Consider the following 22,155-nt stretch of genomic DNA (forward strand, 5'->3'; position numbering starts at 1 on the left):
CCCCCCCCCCCAACACCAAATTGAGTTTTGAATGAACAATTCATATTATTTTTATAAAGCCTTGTTTGCTTGCTTGGGGTCTTGCTTATTCTTTAGTCATCAAAGTTAATGTTGGTGCACCTTCATCACTCTCAGCTGCGCTTTATGTATGTCAAAAGGTACTTTTGATGGGATGTAGCTTTATTGCAGCTATAATACCACTCCATAAAAAGGAGATCTATTCTGACTAACTTCAGCATCTGACTTCCTCTTAAATAGTTGGCACCTTGGGTGAGATTTGTTTAATCTCTGGAATGTCACATTAGAATCTTCCCTAGCCAACAGAAAGAATAAATGTCTCAGGATGGCAATTTATCTCAGTCCAAATGAATACCCTAAGTAGATCAGATGAAGTAGTCTCTGGAGAGGACTATAAAGCAATTCCATGGTGATATTTGAGACCACAGATTTAGACATCTGTGTTTTAGAGCTAGCTGTCTCTTAGATGTTCAAGGTTTGTTGATACAACTTTCATTTCTGCTATTCTTCCGTCTTAATAGATGCTTAAAATGAGACACTCATTTTAAGTTTTTTCACTCTGAAGGCCTTCAGAAGTACTCATTTTTATTGACCACATAGGGAATGCAGGCACTTACTTTCAGAAGATGCATTTATTCTACCTGATATAATTAAGTTGTTTCTCAAGAATATAAATATAATTTTTCCTCTGTGCATGTGTGTGCTTGTGTATTTTTGCATGTGTGCTTGAAGAGAAAGTGACTAATACATTCAGTATTTGATTTTACCTTCAATAACATGTAAGAAGAATTAATTGCAACAAAATATAACTATTAATTTTCACTAAAAGTGGAAACCCTACATAATCAGTATTTTTTTATTAGTTTGCAAAAGTCAAATTTGTCGTTAAGAGTAACTTTTAACTTTATCACTGAAATAAATAGTGTAAAATCCTACGACTATATTTGACAGTACTTCACACCTGTTGTGTTTCTCTTCCCCTAATACCTAAGGCATGTAGAACAACTAATTGTCAGCCTATTGCTTTTCATTAAGCCAAAAGGGAGGAAAAAAAGTCAGGAAAGTATATTTTGAGGTAAAGTCTGGTTTACATTGCAAATGATAGTTACAGAAAGGAAATAGTTTCAAGAATATTGAAAGATACTGTGACTTGTCGAGAGAGTTTGTACATGAATACACAAGGGAGGAGAAAGACTTAGGAACCTGGAAAGTGAATTTGCCATGATGTCAGTAATAGTAATACTAAAAAGAGTTATTTCAGAGGTTATAGAATTCAGGGATAACCTGAATGTGTTTTGATGAAGTAATTGAATTCAAAATTCAGTTTTTCTCCTCTTATAATCTTGAAACCTCTACTCTGAAATTTAGCTGATTTCTTTTGCATGATTATTGAAACCTAACATTTTCCAACAGCATCTTAAATGGTACTGAATATTTGGTCTAAATTAAGAGAAACTGAGTATGTTATTTCATTAATACAGAATTATTTTGATAAGGACCTTAATATTTTTGTTGAACAACTGTATGAATAATGAGAATAAAAGATAAAATACATTTGCTACAAATAATATAATTCATAATTTAGTTATACTTTGTAGCACTAAAATCACACTACCCCTGTTAGCTGAATATGGCACATCAGGAGTCCATAAAGTAGAAAAGTACTAATATTTAATTTTATCAAAGGAAAACTGAAGATTCAGAGAGACTATTTTGTCCCATGCAATGCTCTAAATCAAATGAATAGTACAACCTTTAAAGTCACACAGGAGACTGGCACATATTCAGTACATTTTATAACCGGTAGCCTATGATGTAGAAGATAATATGTATAATTGCTGGTCTAGCATTTTAATCGTTGCTAATATACAAAACAGGGGTGCAGTTTCCTTCTCTAGTTATGTATTTGAACAAAAATAATTTTGAATGCTGGACTATTTACTGAACTCAATACAGTCACATTAATTATACGTTCCAAGGCTATTTCTAGCACATTGGATCAAAAAAACTTGAGATCAGAGACTGTGAATCCAAACAGCCATAAAGAAGTGATAGGTGCTGAACTGCTCACCTCTCCCAAAGCACTGACAATTCTTGGTCTACCCTAGCATTTCAGAAATAATGTACTTCTTATAATACAGTTAAGGTGGGATCACCTCCAGAGTCAGACATCAAATTTAGGTGTCTGTTAAGTGAGTTAGCTGTGTAATCTCACAGTGTAGCCAATGGAGACATTTGCAATCAATAAAACCAAAGGAGTTCAGAAATTGATTGTTGTCATTGTAAACCAGACAACTAAATTTTGTCAGCTGACTAGCTGTCTAGTCACCACCTGCTGCAAAGTGTAGACTCGGTTGGCTAGAGAGGGAGCATAGACTTCAGTATTAAACACAATCCACATTGCAGATACCTCGTTAGATTTATGTCTGTATAAACATCTAATATAACTTGAGGCACTGTAGGAAAACTTTTTTGCCTTCCAGATTTTAGCCCAAAAAACACTGATAACCATAAATCCAGTGAATATGCCTGTACAGTTTGTAGGCATCCTAGGACACACAAATGACACTAGGTTACTATACTGAGGTAACTAAATCTCACAAATGGTGTTTGAATGTATGTATGGATCTCAGTCCCACCAGAAATACCTAAAGAACTTTTTTTTGAGAAAAAGCCAGTGGGGCCCGTATCACTCTTCAACATGTTAAAGATTTAGATATCGGTCCCTTGGATTTAGATTATTATATTATGCTTAAATTATCACTAGCTTTCACCAGATTTTTTTTTCTGATTCCATCTTTTATGTCTTACTTTTCTGTTGTACAACCTAATCCCGGGTGCCAGCTGCCATGGAGAGCACTGTGTGACTGAAGTCCCTTTTGTCTACATAAACCTTGAATATGCCCTTTACAAAGACAAGACATTTGTGCCCTCTTGGATGTCCAGAGCTTTGGCTGGACATTGCTGTAAAACTATATTTAGTAGATCTACTGTCTTTCTCTTAGAGTCACTATTTTCTGCTTCTTTTTTACTACCTACAGCATCCTACAATGAGAATTATATGCACTGAAGCATACTTTAGTTTACATAATATAAAGATTCTCTGCTCCCTTCTTACAGTAATTGACAGTGAAAATTACAGGTTGAAAAATCATACCTGTTTTTAGAAAAAATTTTCAAATTGTTTGAGAAAGGGAAGGTAAGTAGGTGAACCTTATTTGTTGTAACATATAATTTATTAGTAAGTATTTTCTGTATTGGCTGGTTTGGCAGTTCAAATGATTCTCTAAATTCTGAAAAATGTCATTTTCTTTTTAATGTCTTTAACTCCAGCTTTCTGTCTACAAACCTATAAAATGCGAAGGCTATATCATGTCAGCATTTTGTGCAGTCTTATAAATCCTATTGAAATCAATTGGCATTTTACAGAAAAATCAGTTGTAGGACAATGGAAGTTAGTGCACATTAAATGCATTATATGAATTTATATGACAATGGCTACTCTTCACGGATTATATATAGATCTTCCTTGAAATTGGAATAAACTGACTTTCACAAAAACACAGGCCAAAGTGCATGCCAAAGTCTGTATTCACAAAAAAGCATTATTTAGTTAGGTTCCCACATTCATTTAGGTTCCTAAATGTGCTTCAGGTTGGTAAATGAGTTTCTAGGCTGTGATAGAACCTACACAATAGCTTAATGTTTGCATACGACTGGAGTAGCATGGTCTTGAGATTCCCCATTTGGTCCACACCACACGTCCACTCTCCTCTTCCCATGGAGTTTATTTAATTTGAAGTGGCACGCAAGTCAAACAGCATAGAATTAAATAAGAACACTTGCCCTGTGATTAAACACGTATAATACACCATATGAAAAAAGCAGATCCATATTAAAGACTAAAGATTTCAGTACTGAAAATATCAGTATTAGTCCCTTCCTAAAACTTTAGTCACTTCCTAAAACTTTGTTTAGAAGTGACAGTTAAAACGTGAAAGCTGTAACTGACTGTGGGAAGCTAAGCAGGAGAAAACTGAACTCCTTCTGTCACTTAAATCTCATCTATTTGAATATACACTGAAAAGGGTTAGGATATTTAGGACAGCCATTTAGCTCAGCTAAACTAAGAGCTGCTAAGTGTCATGATTCAGCCACAGAAGGTTATACGGAGACTGAATGATTGTCCAGGCAAAGTGAAATGGGATTTAAATCACTGGGAAGCAAAAGCAGACTGCTCAGACACAGAAGGGCTGATTTCACCTGAGATGTAGCAGCTGCTTCCTTTTGGGGTTTGTTTGCTATCTCTCAGCTGTTTAGGTTGAGAATATGCTGCTGCTTCTCTCTTCTTATGAAAACACGGGTGGCCTAATCTAAATTTTTCAGCTGCTCACAGGAAGGGAGTAGGGGGGATGATTACTGATGCAATCAGCAAAATTGTCAGGAAAAAAAAAAGAATACTGTTGTGTCAGTTAAGACGAAACTGAGTGCAGAGACTAAATGGACTCAAATACCAAAATGCTTTAATCACAGGAATATGCACAATTTTGCTAATTACATGACTTTCCTGTCCGGTGAGAGATGATGGCTCTCTCCAGGAGGAAGGTCAGGCAGGTCAGTGCGGTGGTCACAGTTGTGCAGTGCACCGTCCTGAGGCTGGGCCATGGCAGCCTCTGGATGTCACTTCGGTACCCTCTTCTGCAGTCCTGTCAGTTCTGCCTCAGATCCTCCCCTGCCACCCCGGAGTCTCCTGTCTTCAAAGTCTCTCCATCCGTGCGTCTCCAACAGTACCCCTCAGAGCTACTCTCCATGGGTCTCACCAAGACCCTCTCCCCCAAATATCTCCCCAAGAGTCTGATTATGTGATTTTCTTCATCCCTGGAGTAAAATCCTGTCTCACCTGAGTCAGAGTCTTCAATTAAAATCTTAATTTCACTCTGCCAAGCTGTAATGTTCTGGTTTATTACTAACTATGGCTGTCCACAGCTGCAGGTACATGTCATTCTTTGCAACATTTTAAATTATCTTCTTTATTCAGAGCTTGATAGAAAACTGAGGATCAAATCTAGTTGAAAGTTGCTATGGCAGCCCAGTGTGGTTTGAGGATTCAGTCTCATTTTCTACTTCCAACATATTGATGATTTTTTCCCATCTAATTTCAGTTACTTTAATAATTCTAGGAATCAAAAAATAGTTGCACATTTCAACTCTGCCAAATAATGGAAAAGGAATAAACTGTAGCTGACATTGCATTTTATATTTAAAAAAAAATTCATAATCTAAATGAGAATTATTTACAATGTCTCTTATTACATAACTAGTGCTGCTTAATTAATCTTAAAATTGTATTCTATATTACAATGTCACTCATTGCAAACAAGGAGAAAGATTAGAAGTTTTGGGTAAGTTTTTTTATACTGTCTAAAATCTTTTCTTGTATTTACACCTTACAAACTTAGGAATTTGTTCAAATGTCAGAAGACATGGCAAGAATTTTGGAATCTGAAATGAATTTAGTAACAAGACAACGATATGAATGACTGAACAAATGTGTCTTTTGATATACCTTTTTTTTCTTTTTTATCAAGGGCACTTTTTTATTAAGGGCACCATATACTAGATTATGTTCAGGCATGATTTTAGAAGAGAGAAGAAATATAAACATGGTTGATTCACAGGACTTTTTCTTAAACTCCCACATTTCATGAGGTCTATTTTGAAAAGTTTGAACCTGATCCTGATTTAAAGTTTTGTAATATTTTGACATTATCAAGTTTCTATGAAAAGAAAACTTATTTCTAATTGTAGATTTACAGTGCTTGCAAATAAAATATAATTAATAAAGATTCACCAGTACATCCACAACACTCCATCACTATTCAAATGATGAAAATAAATGTATTTACAGAAGCAAAATTTTGATGTTTATGTGCAATAACTTTCATAGTTTCATAATAGATCTCATACTGTAAACATGTTAAACAACCATTTATACCTGATTGATAGAAAATGTTATCAGAGTCATATGAAATGGATGGGAAAATGACTGTCAAGTGATCTTTGTTTGCAGTTCACTAACCAAAGGGTGCATATATTTTGCAATTCTTGGACATGTGATTAGGAGCTTCACAGCCAAAAAAGACTTTTGCTAACATCTCTATTAATTGCTAGGAAAAAAAAAAAAAAATCTGTCTTCTTAAGCTTTCCCATGCCTCAGGCTTTCATATATATCATGAGTCATTCATAAGGAATTGTCCATAGCTTGCTTCAATTTTTTTTTTTTTTTTTTTTAAACTGCAGAAGGGGTATGAATCATGAATGTTCTTTTATGAACGTATCATAATTTTCAGGTAATATTTTCTATGTTTATGATTATAGAAAAATTAACTTCCAGTGCCAAGACCTTAGAAAAATGTCTTTCAATCTGATTGCTGCTTCTTGACTTGGTTTCAGTTCACTGTTGTTCTCAGTAATAACTCTAGCTTCTGATAACCTGTTTTAACATGTATCAAGGAAGCTGCCTGTCAATCCCTATGTAAAGAAACCTAGTTTTTCAGCAAAAAATGAGCTAACCAGAAAATGCCTGTATGGAAAATGACCAGAGAAACCTTAGAAGTATTATATTTGAACAGTTATATTAGTAGGCATTTTGTTACAAAGCTAGCTATTGATTTTTATTGGAGGTGAGTACATCAATCTTCAGGGATGTTTCGTGAGATGCACACATATATTTATTAAAGAGCAACTTGCTTGAACAGACATACCATAAGGGGGGAGTTTCTTCATCTAACGTTAATGAACTTAAAACCATTGCCTTAAAATCAGGCATCTAATTCACACTAGTCATCTAGGTCTGCATCTGTAGTCAATGTACAGCGTCTAGCATTTAATTTCTTTTTAAAAAAGTGTCTGTGTAATGGTTTTAAAGAGTCTAATTACATCACTTTAAATTTAAACATTACTTAATTTGGATTACTTTTTCTGAATACAGGATTTACTTTAGTTAGTCTTAAGTGAACTGTCTAGTCTATGCTTTAAGTTAAGAAATCCTCAGAATACCACTAGCCTAAACCCCCTCTTTGGTTCCATTAATGGGATGAACAAAATTAGTCTCAATATTGTATAATGAGAAGTTTCTTGAGTATAGTAGTGCAATAATTTCCTCATAAATAAATAAACTTTGAGGGAAAAAAGAAGGAACTTCCTGAAATAAGTTAGCAGTGCTATCACTTTATGTAGAGAAATGGAAAGAATAGTCATGACTGATCCAAGCCTACTTGATATAACACACACAGAAAATAAATTATTCTCGAATATGGATTAATCTTTGACAAATATAGCTATCATTTTTTTCCTTTAATAATTGTAGATCAGCATTTTATATTATTCACAGGATTGTTAAAGCATGGTTGTTGGTTTGGCTTTTTTTATTTATTTTATTTTTCTCTTTATTCTGCTTAAATTCATCCTTGTAATCTTCTGTTAAACCCAAATATTTACACTCTGATCTACAGTTACACACACAGAAATAATGTTTTGACAACAGTAAAAAGAGTTGACTGGTAAGTGTTGCTAGAATATATTTGCTAGAAGATACAGTTCTGCTATGTGTAATGCAGCTATCAAATAATTTCCCTGAATATTTTTTATGAATATGTGATTTGATTTCCCAAGATAGATTATTCCATGTATTATTAATGTATATGATAGTATTGTCAGTCATCCTACATTAATGTCAACATTCTGCACTATGATAAATGTGTATGTGTGTGCATACATACTATTTTTCAGCATTCAATATTTCTCCTTTCAGTAATATTTGAAACCACGTACAAAATATTGCATTCAGAATCAGTTAGGCTCAAAACAGTGAGGACTGTTTTGAAATCAGAGCTTGTTTCTAAACACAACAAAACAAACCATAGATAAAAAGGATACTTAAATTTATGCTTAGTTCCTGGAGAGTGATATAGAAAAACACTGTCAAACTTGCTTAGCCACTTGAAAATACTTTAGACCCTAAAACTGAAGATCATGAGCATGCATGTGTTTACAGTTGCAAATGTCTAGATAAAATACAAACCAAATGCAAAAGACACCTAATGTATTCAGTGTGCTTAGAACAAGCTGTACTTTGCATTTTTTAAGTCTGTGCTGTGTTATTTCAGTTACTTAACTTAAAATCAAAGGCTTTTGAATAAATTTTCAAGGAGAACATTTCCAAGAGATCAGGAGACCCGGATTTAAATTTCTGCAGTTGTATTCTTCACATCCCAGGAGATTACCACAGTCACCAAACCACCAGATATTTTGTTTAAAAACATGTCCTTCATATCTCCCACTGAAACCAGGCATTGTGCAGCTAGGAGTGCCAGAGACACGGCACCAGAGGTAGACCAGATTATGGAAGATCTGATTACATTCAATGTTGTAGCCAAAACAGTGGCCTGTTGTATATATAAGGTAGAAGTAGACTAAACAAGATTAAATCAATATTTGTTTGTCTTACACCTAGACATAAGTAAACTAAAACAGTACATTAAGCATTTTGTAACACTATAACACAATATCTGTAGCATTTTATAAGATATGTAATATCTGCAGTATGTAAAATGTTACTGCAGAGGAGACTTGCAGCATAGGTCCACAAGCAGGGTTCTGGAAAATATATGCAAGTAATAAAATCTGTAAGAGAAAAACAAAGGATGTAGAGTAAGCAGGGATGGTATTTGGCAAAATGATAGCAAGTCCAGGTCCCAGAAGAAGACCATCTTTGTCCTTAGCAGATAAGATTGCCTCTTTTCTGTTGAAGAGAGAGCTGGGGAACATGAAACATCTGTGAAGAGAGAGGCAAGATGGGAAAGAATGAAGATTCCCACTTTGGTTCCAGCTTCCCTTGTAGAAGAGTTCTCAGACGCGGCCATCTTGACCTCAGAGACTAAGACAATCAAGGGCTGTAGCTGTCATTTCTAACTATACAGTATCAGCTCCGTGTTGTTGCTAATTTAGGTTCTAAGTGTTAAGGACTGTTTTATATATGTAGTATTAACAACTGCTAATGAGTAAGAACTAAGATTGGCAATGTTTATTGCTGATGAATAGCAACCCAATAAATTATTATCCTGAGGTTTAAAACTGGCCTAATCTGTCAATCATTTCCACCACAGTGATTTCTAATTCCCTAACTGAATGTATGTGTACGTTATATGTGTATATTATGTGACTATATATGTAAAATGTATACACATTTATTGCATATACACATTGTACATTTGCAACGTATTTTCAGCTGTAACAATTTCCTTATCGTTTTAGAAACCAGGCTGGGGAGAATCCAAGGTTCTAGTACAGCTCTTTTTGCATATAGCTCTAAAGTTACAACAGGTGAGTGCAGACATGGTCACCTCCGTTTATTTGCATTCAACACTGCATTAGGTAGTGACCAGTTACATTACAAAACCAGGGTCTTACACAGTAACTGTTGCTGTCCTGCTTTCTCGGTTCCATATGGCCAGAGGGGAACATCTAAAACTGTCTCAGCAAAGATATGGATACTATTGTAATGCTACTTTAAGTATCCAAATAAACTTCTGTTTGAAATCTCAGGTCCTCGGGTGTGTTATGTCTCATTACTCTCGAAATACTGTTATGGGCAAAAGAGAACACACCATTAATATGCAGAATTGACTGTTAGTCCAATTAGTCCTATAACAGTGTTTTAATCCAAATTATATAATAACATAGGAAGACCTCACCAACATCAATACAGTTAAAATTGTTTCACAGAAACAACTTCTTTGTATCTACCCCTTCTCCCTGATGTTACATTCACCTTTTTGGTGTCCCTTTGTGTCCACAGCTTTCCTCAAGAAAACATGGGGAGAGAATTAAGACAAGTTGTTGGCATCCAGAGTTCTTTCCTGGAAGAAACAAGATGGTCATGGTGAGCTCCTCCTCATCAGTACTGGCTTCTGCTTGTTGCCATTTTTGTATGGGTTTTTTTTTTGTTTTGGTTTTTTTTTTTTTTTAGTACAGTCTGCTTCTCTCCTGTGTTCCCAGATAAGGTTTGAAGGTTATGCATCACCTCCTTCACCTCAGCTGACCTACTGGACTACTGTTCATTGCACTTCAGGGTGTCAGACCTCTATCAGATTTGTTATTCCTGGATCTTCAGCTACAATAACTTTGTATTTTAGCTTAAGTAACAGTACTGCAGTTATACACAGAGTTTTACTGGTCTTTTAGCATACCTTGAAGCACCTTTTAACCTTGCCACCCCACATTTGATGCCACATGTCCAGATGAGTATTGGGAAGTCACACTGGCAAAACTAACAGTTTGCAAAATCTCTAAATCACTCCTCTTCCTGGGATTTTTCTTTTATTCCATTTGCTACTGATGGGACTACATGCTTTTGTAAGAATCTGGAACCCCAGGATCAGATCCAAGCTGAATAACCCATGTATCCAGCTTCACCATTCCTTCTAAAGCTGGGGCAGGTGGGGGGAGCGAGGACAGGAAAGACTCGCAGGACAGTTTTAGGAGCACAGTGTGTTCTTCTGATTGATGTTAGTGTAAAAGGGAGGGGCAGAGGCAAATAATCGGGGAGCAGAACAACCATGCCTGATTTGAGGGGAGAGTAGTTTTATTTTTCTCCTTCTTTGGCTTTCCTCTAGGTGTGCCTGCCTTTTAAATGAGAGTAAAGCAGAGACAGAGACCTCTGATCACCTAAGACGTGATGAGAAATATTGTAATTAAATTTCAATATACATTAGGCTTCAAACCAGCTTCCTCCTATTACCAACTTGTATAAGTTTCTCTTTTTTTTCTCAAATTTTTGGCAAATTTTCTCAGCTTCTACCATGTAGGTCACCAAGTTTTGCCATATTGAGTGGCGTGAGGCAAAAACACCTCTTCTGTTCACTCAGACTTCAAGTGATCATCCAAGCTGGTCACAAATCAATTATTATACTTTATCTGAGATACTTGCCAGGACCATAAGAAGACACACTAGCTTTATTCCTTGTCTTCTGCCCACAAAAAGTTTTCATAGAAGAGTTGCTCAATAAAATACTGTGTATCTCATGGGGATGAAGAAATTTAAGGTCCTTGAGATATCTGCACTTATGTCAAATTGTGCTATAACTGAATGCATACTGAGAAGTTGCAGGGGAGAGAGTCAAAAACACATGCCCTCGTGCGTGCTTTTATGCACATGCACTCACATCTTCAAAATCTTATAAAGGCGACAAGAACATCCCATGGAATTCTAATCCATGTATAAAGCGGCATTTTGAAATAAAAACCTCCTAGATTTCATTTGTTATGAAGGATGTATTCGATAAGTTTGATGTACAAAATGCATACACAAATACAGCAGGGTGAATATGATTTCATAGAAGAAACAGAGCTGGCTTGCCAAATAATAAAAAAAAAAATCTGAAAAACCCTCCAGTTTCTCAAAATTCCAATGAGCTGTGGTTCACACAATACCATTCCTAATTCTTTGGGTCCAAAGTAGGACAGGAGTACGAGTCACATAATTCCGCTATCTTAGCTTAGGTTTTTAGAAGCGAGGTGTGTAAATCAGTGCTAAATACTGCTTCTTGTTTTATAGCCAATGGAGAAAAATAAGTATCTGTGTTGAGAAATTGATAATGATCTTAAAACAAGTGTCTGGTTTACACTACATGAATCATGGTCTGAAGGCATCTATTCCTCTGCATTGATTAAAATTTCCCTTGAAATAAACTAAAGAGCTCAAATTTAGAAATCTAATTTTTAGATATTTAAAGTTAATGTGAATATCATCTTTAGTTTGGAATTGCCTTAGATCAGATTGTTCTGTCATTTTCAATTATTTGTTTCAAGCTTTTGTTTATTTATTTTTGCATAAGTTACATATAAAAGAGCACTATTTTATAGGGAGACTTTCTACTCAGCAGTTATCAGATGAAGATTTCAATATCCTTCTAAAGACTGTACTTTATGATAGTTTGTGTTGTGCTAGTGGTTACTTTACATTATCACATTTCTCCTTTCTGGTCCTAAAATGTCTAAAAGTGTTAATCCATTTACAACAGTGCTAAACATTGTTGCTAATTCTATATTGCCATAACTAAAACTCAAACTAAATAATAATATGTAGTTGGAACCATCCTGGTTATAGACTTTTTCCTCCAAATCTGCTTTCTTCAAGGTTTTATCCAAATTTTTAGACAACAATGACATAAAACTGAAGTATTCACACTTATTTTCTTGCGGGGGAGGAGAAAAAAGCAAATTCATAATATATTGGTAATATACACCTATACTATATTGACATCCAGCATGAACTGAAGACTTTTTTCCTAGTCAGCACCTAAATGATGTATCATAAAAGCTAATTGTTTAAGTGTCTGCTTATCTTTCTAATTCAAAGTGAAAGAAGCTAGCAATTAAAAAGGATGATTTAATGGAGAAAACCTGAAAAAGTATGTGTTTATTGCAATCTTACCTTTTCTTCTAAAATAGAAACTTGATATCCATGTTGATATACCATATCTGTGATTTAAACCTGGTAACTGTATGTACAACAGAACTATCTCATCTAACAAATGCATGACTGGTTGAGTAGTTTCATTTCCTGAAATATTGTGATCAGTCTCCACCAGGACAAATGCCCATCTTCATAAGTTTTTTAAATAATTTTAGTGTGATGGGATTATAACTTACAGGAATGATGAAAGAGCTAGTTCAGACAGTGTTAAAGACTTCCAGCTAATCATTTCCAAGCTGAAAATTACAATGACTTTTAGAAGTTATTTTATTTATATTGTGGTTTGTTTAAAATTTCAGGACTCTTACATGCATTACAGCCACGCATCCCATCCAGCAAGTTGCCAGTTAATTGTTTTGGTAAAAGAATTGTTCTTATTTTCCAAAATAAATTGATAGTTCTCTTCCTATCAGGAGCAAATGCAGCTGAAACGTACACTGAAACACACTTTTGTGTTTCTGTATCTAAAGGGGAGAACAGCTTAAGAAGTAGAACACTTCATAGGGAGGCATCAAGAATCATCAAACAACCTGAATTCATACATATTGCTTGGTCCTGAGAAAAGTTTGGGCAGACTGGATTCTGGACTGACTGATAGCTGAAAAAAACCCTTAACACTGCAGGAAAGAAATTTTCTTTTTCTTGTTTCATTTCTTAATTCTTTGATATTAAAAAAAACCCAAAAAACAAACAAACAAAACAGAAAGGGAAAAAAACCACACTGCAGGAAAGGAATTTATTTAAAACAGCCAATTCCTTCTAACTGGAACGAGTTAGCTAATTCTTTGAATATTAAAAAAAACCCAAAAAACAAACAAACAAAACAGAAAGGGAAAAAAGACTTATCTTAGTTAATAGAAAGATACTCAATTTATTTCCCTGTGTTATTTTTCTTTCAATATAATCAAAGTGTCTTTTTTCATTCCCACTATGTATTTTCTAATTTGGATAGTAAAAATAAAAGGGAATTTCACTGTCCTCCTTATATGTGTTGATAATACATTGTAAGAGCTTATTCTGTGAAGAACTAATAGTGACACTTTTGCACTTTTATTATTATAGAAAAGCATGGTCTCCTTTGTCTTTTACAATGACTTAAGAAATATAATCATGTAGAGTGCTATATTTTTTCTTATTATCCTTAGAGGAAGTAGAGTAATCATAATCTCATTATTTCTACAGGATAGCTGTAAGTATATATGTAATATTCATCTGAATTTTACTGAAGTGGAAGAATATATTTGAGTAATCTCATTTTCTCTGCTATATGGTTGTAGGATTACATATATAAAAATTCTATAACTACACTTGGTGATAAGATACATAATATTGAAACTTGCAAGCTTGTGCTTTTAATGAGGTTTGAATTAGACAAAAGAATCAAAGTTTATGATTAGCCATTTCAATGCACTTGAAATAATTAAAGAATTTCCAGAACAATTTATTATTGCTGCATTGTGATACCTGTTACAAATTTTTTTTCAGTCACATTCCTAATGTCGGTCATTAGCTAGATTATGAGAGCCAGAAGTTGATAATGAATACTAATTTTTTTTTTCCCCGACTATGTTTAAATGTCCCATGTATGTCAATATACAAAGTGAGTGTAGAAAATTTTCTCCTAGGTTCACGATTGGTTTTGTAGCAAGGAAAATTAGGAATTTGTTCTCAAAGGATGTTTTGTTTAACATATCAAGAAATATTTCAGAGCTAAAGCTAGTAAATATAGGTGTTAGTGGTTATCGCTTGTTTATTCTTGGGCACTTGCTGTCTGCTGTCTTTGTACATGTATGATGTCAACACTGTGATCTCAGAAACCCTAGTAATAGCATATTCAGAATCCTGAGATGTTAGTTTTTCCCTCAGATAGCATAACTATAGTTTGAGTTTGATGACTAAGATTTGTCTAGATGTATTCTCTACAAGACATAACTCCAAATTCTAACAAAAATTTAAACACTTGTATGCCTGTGAAAAGTCATTGATACAAAATCACATTTCCTTGTCTTCTACAAACATACATAGTTTATCACTCTATTTTTATACCATTATTAAACAAGTATTTGTTAATTTTCACTTGCATTATTATCACATTGGTAAGAAATGGGATGGATAAGTAAGTGATAGGGTGGGTGCAAACTTGACTGGACCACTTGGCTCAAAGAATCTCAGAATCTTTTAAGTTGGAAGATTGCTCTTGAGACCACCCTGTTCAACCCCCCTGTTAAAGCAGGGTCACTTAGGGAAGGTTGCCCAGGGCCATGTCCAGCCAGGTTTTGATTATCTCCACAGATGGAGACTCCACAACCTCCCTAAGCAACCTGTGCCAGGGCTTGACCAACGTCACAGTAAAAAAAAATGTTTTTTTTTACATTCAGATGGAATTTCCAGTATTTCAGTTTGCGCTGTTTGCCTCTTGTCCTATCACTGGGTGCTACTGAGAAAAGTCTGGCTCCATCTGCTTTACACCCTTCCATCAGGTATTTATACACATCTATCAGAGCCCCCTTGAGACTTCTCTTTACCATGCTAAACTGTCCCAGCTCTCTCAGCCTTTCCTCACGTGAAAGATGTTTCAATCCCTGAAGCCCTGCTCTGGCCTTGCTCCAGTAAGTACATATCTTGTATTGGGCAGCCCAGGACTGGACACAGCACTCCAGATGTGGCCTCACCAGTACTGAGTTTAGGGGAAGGATCACCTCCCTCAACCTGGTGGCGATGCTTTTCCTAATGTAGCCCAGGATAGTGTTGGTCTTCTTTCCTGTGAAGGAGCATTAATGGCTCATGTTCAATTTGTTGTCCACTAGGACCCCCAGGGCCTTTTCTGCAAAACTGCTTTCCAGACTATTGATCCCCAGTGTGTGCTGGTGCCTGGGGTTATTCCTCCCTGGATGTAGAATTTTGCATTTCCCGCAGTCAAACTACATGAGATTCCTCTCTGCCCAGTTCTCCAACCTGTCCAGGTCACTCTGAATGGTAGTACAACCATCTGGCATATCAGACACTCCTCCCAGTTTAGTATCATCTGCAAACTTGCCAAAAGTGTACATCAACCCACTGTCCAAGTCATTAATGAAGATATTGAACAATATTGACCTCAGCACAGTATTGTCCCCAGTATTGTGCTTTATGATTAGTGATGCAAAGTCCTGCTGGCAACCAGTAACTAGTAGCATCCCTCAGGGATTAATACTGGACCCAATATTGTTTAATGTCTTCATTAATTACATGGATGATAAGATGGAGTACACTCTCAGCAAATTTCTGAATGACACCAAAGTGTGGGGAGTGGTCAGTATGCTGGAGGGCAAGGCTTCCACGCAGAGTGACCTTGACAGGCTGAGAAACGGGCCAACAGTAACCTCATGAAGTTTGTAGGCACATGCTACTAATTCTGGAAGTATATTTCTCTCTGTAGAGAGCTTAAGGTCAAGCGCAGACTTCTGCAAAGGTATTTTTAGTCAAACAAATCCTGCTCTTCCAGAACAAAATCCAAAATTTTGAGTGAAGCACTTAAACTCATATAGAGTGCATGAAGAAAATAAAAGGCATGAGAACAGAATTCCTAGCAATCAGTATAAGGAAACAGCTAGGATCAACATACTGAGCACAGAGCCACCAGAAACCAGCCAACAGGAAACACCAAGACATAATTTTTAAACCTGACTTCTCTAGAGGAGTAATTTAAGGACTAATTTAACTATTTTGGCACTGAAAAACCATTGATCAAACAGTACAGGGAGCAGGGAAGATGATCTAGGATTCTTTTCCGCTACCAGAGGATTCATAACTAAGACATTATACTCTATCCTATTTCCTCCCTCTCTAACACTAGAGGCTTTTATTCTTTCCTCTCTATAGATTTGGTCAGATTCAAAGAGAAAATTGGAGTTTGTCCTGTTGTACCTGGCTGCTATTGTAGTGGCTTGGGAACTCTCTAGAAGGGTATAGGTCTGCATTCTTCTTGTATGAGTGTTGTAGTGTATGATCCACTATATAAAAGAAAGCACTTCTATTTCATTTAGTCAATTTAAGACCTTAATTGCAGAAAGGGTTTGGGGATATAAATCACCATACCACATAACAGTATTTTACACAACTAGATACTCAGTTTGGGAGACAATGAGGGGTGCTCCCATCTGGACACCAGTTATCAATGGTTTACATGCAGGAAAAAAGAGTACATTTGACATGGAGTGGGAGAGAAGACATGCCAACAGGCTTTTACTATGCCTTGCTGTAACAGAAACAAGAAGGAATCATAGAGGAAACAAGGTTTGTTACTTTTTTCCTAGCAACCACAGTAAAAATACATGGTACTTGAGCCCCCGTTCAAACAAAAAGAAAGGGATGGGCAGTTATGGGTCTTACTTTTTAAGCTTCTAAGATAGTTGTACATATACCATGCATATTTAAGAATTATTTGAAAGCAGAAAATATTTATATGGGCTATTGTGCTATCATTCAGGACCTAATTCTACATGAAAGCTTATCCACTGCAGCATTGTAGTCGTACTAGTAGCAGCACATGTGCAAATATTTTGTTTGATGAGATACAAAAGTTACTATTTCAGTAGTGTATTAGTGTATTAGTCAGGTAGTGGCAAGTCACATTTTACACTGGCAGAGGGCATATATAACAGAGTTTGCTGTGGCATAGTAACAGGGGAGCAAAATTCTCCAAGGTCTACCAGCCATGAAGACTTTGACTGACAATCCTTGTGTTGTTGATCTTTCTGTTTAAATTCCTATAGCAATGACATTTAACAATCTCTCCTACGCGATTAAAGAAAAATGTGGAGGAACTATGTATAGGTCTGAGTTCAGACACCTGAATTAATTACATAATAGTCTTTGCTTGTATTTTTTCACTCCCTATTTCCTCTTTCTCTTTTCTGTGTTTTCCTCTTCCCTTTTTTCTGATAACAATTATACAGACACTGCATAATACACATGCTCCTCAATTTCCATGAACAAAGTTTAGAAATAATTTATTTTTATTTTGGTTTTAGTCATATTTATTATTTTGTAACTCAGGCAGTTTAGAACATTTAATGTTGCACATAAACTGTAAAAATTATATGGCACTTAAAGGCTGTTTAAAACAGAAGTTAAAAGCAATTACTATATCAGTTAATTTAAAAGCATTACATAAATACTGCAGTTAATAAAACTTACTATTTCACTTTCTTTGTGAATAACTCCAGAGTACAGCATGCTATAAAAGCTAACCAAATATTGTAGGGATCATTTTTTTCTTAATTTTCTATTTATTGTTACATAGAAGTTGGTTCTGTCCTATTTGTCATGAAGGCTATTTAAACTATAAAGTGATACACCTTTTAGAAGCCATGTTTTCATAGAATCATAGAACGGTTTGGGTTGGAAGGGACCTTAAAGATCATCTGATTCCAACCCCCCTGCCACGGTGCCGCATTCAAGCCAAGTTTGCAGAAGAGATCAGCTGCCATGTAACCTGACAGAAGTGTCTAGATCTTCAAAACTTCTTAGCACTTTTAATTAGCTGTTTGGAGCTAGGTAGCCCTTACCTAGCTTTTAACTGATTAGATCCAAACAAATGTGCTGAAAATATATTAATAATTGGTTGCAGTGTAACCATGTCCATCTGAAGAAATAGATGGGCAACACTTGCATAAAGAACTCCACCCTTTGGACCTGACTTCCAGGTTGAGCTTTGGGCCAGCCTGAGTGATTGGCCTGCAACTCAGGTCAGGGAAATAAGCTCCAGTGAAAAAATAAAAATACACAAACTGTTAACCTGGATAAGAACTGAAGAGCCTAGATAAACTATTACAATGATAACTATATTTTTTTCTTTTTTGTTTGTACCTCTGTATATTTGTGGTTCACCAAACAAATATCATGAGAAAGATTGCTCTTACAGGTGTCTATGTCCAGAATAGAGAAAATACTAAGCATTTAAATACATATTTGAACTAATTTTTTAGCTCAGTTCTATAGAATCATGATAGCCACAGAGAAAGATTTGGCTCACTACCAGCCTTTCTACATGTGTGTTTTGGTGTTTTTTTTCCTTTTTTTTTTCTGTTTTCCTTTTCATTCACCTTTGTCATGCCTTGATATGTTTTTCAAAGGTTCTGTTTTTCTTTCATTCTCATTTATCTTTGCCAGTCACTGCAGTGTTAACCTTCTTCCTGTACTTCCATTTGTGGAGGCTGGAGTTAGCCAGTCATTTGAGGGAGGGGAGATTCACCTCAACAGCTTTAAAGGTCTGCAGCTAGGCATTGACTGCCTCTGAGCCAGACACTTTAGTCTCTCTGTATGGTCAACAGAGAAAAGTAAATCTTTCTAGAGTAGGACTCTGGAGTGTCAGTGGAAAACATCTCACTCCAACATAGTTGCTTTAAGTGGTTCATATGAATCACTTCTTCAGAATGCATGTTTTAAGGCAATTTCTACTCTTCTAAGGTGACTAGGTCAGATAAATATATTTGCAGAATAAAAGGACTATGGCAAAGTGTTTGAAATAACAAAAATGACAAAGTGAAATGAATAAGCAGTCAGACAAGACGTGCAGTATTTAAGAGCCAAAAGGTGGATGCTGGCAAGGATCTTTTTAGAAATTTGGAAAATACAAGGTATAAAATGGCTTTATTTTTCTTCAGAGTTTTGGTGAGAAAAAAATGCTAAAGATTGACATTCTTGTGCTCACAATTCTAAAAAAAAAAAAGTTTAAAACTTTGTTTTGCTTGGGGCAGGGAGAAAAACAATGTTGTTAAGATTATAGTTCCAATAGTAGGGAGTTTATATTTCATTCCTGGTCTTACATATGCTTCCATAAGTATTTTATAAAAAGTTCCACCTATAAATTATTATCAGCAAAAGTTTGTCAGCTCTACTCTAACTAATCCTTCTTGAACTCATAAACTAAAATCAGTCACAGAAACTGTGTTACTGATTACACTTAAATCCCATATATGTGGGAGTTAGGTGCTCTAAAGTATGCAAAAGCGGACACCAAAATTTGGTGTCCTAAGTATAAACTAAAATCTTGTATGACATGTGGGGAATGTCGTTTCTTGTTAGTTGATCAGGATTTCTGTCTCCCATCACCTTCAGGCTGTGTCACCGTGAGTGAGACACTGTAGACATAGGAACAGAAGGAAAACACGGCAGCATCTGAGTCTAGCTTGAGCACTTGGATGGGAGAAGACCCACAGTACCAGAGCTTGCTTTCTGTTTGTTTTTATTTTCTAAACTTCATAAACATATATAAAGAGAGACAGAAAGAGAGATTGACTGACTCTATGATGTAAAATTCTGACATATTCAGAGAACCAGGGAACAAACCCCCACATACATCCTTTTGAGTGGTATGCTGATTAACCCTGCTTAGTCTTAGAATAATTTACATGAACTAGATCTGACATGACTGAAATATCTAGCCTTTACTCTTGATTTTTTTAAAAGTCATTAGGAGGTGGAGATGTCAAACTTCATCAAGAGGCATGCCGAAATAAAATCTGACCAGAACATCTCCTGTGGTTCTTCATAGGTACTCAATTACTCCTTGACTCTTCAGGGGTAATTTGTGGTACTTTTAGGTGCATTGCACTATTTTCCAATCTTCTGTTTCAAATTTTGATCAGGTGTACTGGGTCTGGCTGGGATGGACTTAACTTCCTTCATAGCAGCCCATACATACGGCACTGTGTTTTGAATTTGTGATTAAAACAGTGTTGATAACACAACAGTGTTTTGGCTACTGCTGAACAGTGCCTGCACAACATCAAGGCTCTGCCCCCAAACCAGTGAGAAGCCAGTAGGCTGGAAGTGGGCAAGATGTTGGGGGGCATACAGCTGGGACAGCTGACCTGAATTGGCCAAAGAGATATTCCATGTTATATTACATCATGCAATAAAAACTGGGGTAGCAATAAAAACTGGGGTAGAGGAAGAAGGTGGTGGAGGGATTTTGGTTTCCAAGGTGGCCATTGCTCTAAGACAGGCTGGGCATCACTCTGCTTGTGGGAAGTGGTGAGTGATTCCCTTTGCATCACTTGTTTTTCTTCTCTTTCCTTCACTTACTAAACTATATTTATATCGATCCATGAGTTTTCTTGCTTTTACTCTTCCTATTCTCTCCCCTGTCCTGCAGAGGTGATGACTGAGAGAGTGCCTGTGTGAGTGCTTGGCTGCTGGCCAGGGTCAATTCACAATGTCAGGCAACATGATTGTATTCCCAAAATATTATTTGGAAACTCTGGGCATCACATACCAGCCTGAACAGGTCACTTGTGTGGCTGGCCAACCCCACTGATTGAATAGGAGATACTGCAAGTTTCAGAAGAACCTGAAACTGCCCATTTAGCAATTCAAACCCCATTTAACAATTCAAGCCCCATTGTCCATAATCAGTCCTTACATGTTGTCATTTTTTCAATGTTTTATATTGTGAAAACTGTTTTAAAAGATCATTACGATATGCAGCAAGTAGTAAAAATAAGTTGCCACCTTTGGCAAATTCAAAATATTCATTTTAGTCTCTGGGACCTCATGGTTCTGAATGATTCATATCAGGGCGAACTACCATTTCTGGTCTTTTGGTACTCATCTGTGGCTTGTAAAGCATTTCTTTGTACTTTCCAAATATCTTAAATAGTGTGGAATGTACACACTTAGCATGGTCCTTCTTTTCTCTTTTTACAGGAATACTTGATTTTTATTTTCCCTTCCCCTCCCTTCCCTTCCCTTTTTCTTCTTCTTCCAGTAGTGAAAGGTCTTTGTTGAATTCTTCTAGAAATGTCGTCTAATATCAGTTAGCTGTCTACTTCTGCTTTCACTTGCAATCTTTTTGCCTAAATGTTTAAGTGAATTCAGAATTGCTTTTTCTGTTCTTCAGTGAAATATTTTTCCTATGATTTATGCTCTCAGAAAGCAAATATTTTCCAAATTATATCTATTTCTATCAGTACTGCTTTGAAAGATGGCTGAGATTTTATACCCATAATGTACATAGTCTGTAGTTCCAGAAGTTATTCTAGATAAATGTCAAACCTTTTATTATTTCAGGATTACAGACTAAATCCATAAATTTATAAAACAAATTTTCACTCAAATATGATTAAATCTGCTATAAAAAGCAGAGATTTGTATGTATATCCCTCAGAGATATTTTTGCCTGTATGTTTCTGCTCTTTCAAGATCTTAATGAAAGGGCAGTTAATATCATCGTTCCTCAGACGATTCATGAGTTTGAGCTCCACATTTCTCCATGGAAAATATGGAACAAACATTTCAAGATTAAATAAAAGTTTTATTTTCATTACTGCTTTTAAATACAGATTGAACCCACCCCTTTTAAGGTACTTAATGAACCACCTAAGTTAGGAGCATAACCACCCATGATTCATGATATTATTAACAGACAAATATTGGGAATCTCTAGGGAGAACTTCAGATTTTGGAGTTAAGAGTATCTAGAGTTCAGATAATGGAGTTAAATCCAGTTGGCAGCCGGTCACGAGTGGTGTTCCCCAGGGCTCAGTTTTGGGGCCGGTCTTGTTCAAGATCTTTATCAATGACCTGGATGAGGGGATTGAGTGCATCCTCAGTAA

The sequence above is a fragment of the Aptenodytes forsteri genome, unplaced genomic scaffold (genome assembly GCF_000699145.1).
Source record: "Aptenodytes forsteri isolate BGI_AS27 unplaced genomic scaffold, ASM69914v1 Scaffold172, whole genome shotgun sequence".
Classification (NCBI taxonomy): Eukaryota; Metazoa; Chordata; class Aves; order Sphenisciformes; family Spheniscidae; genus Aptenodytes; species Aptenodytes forsteri.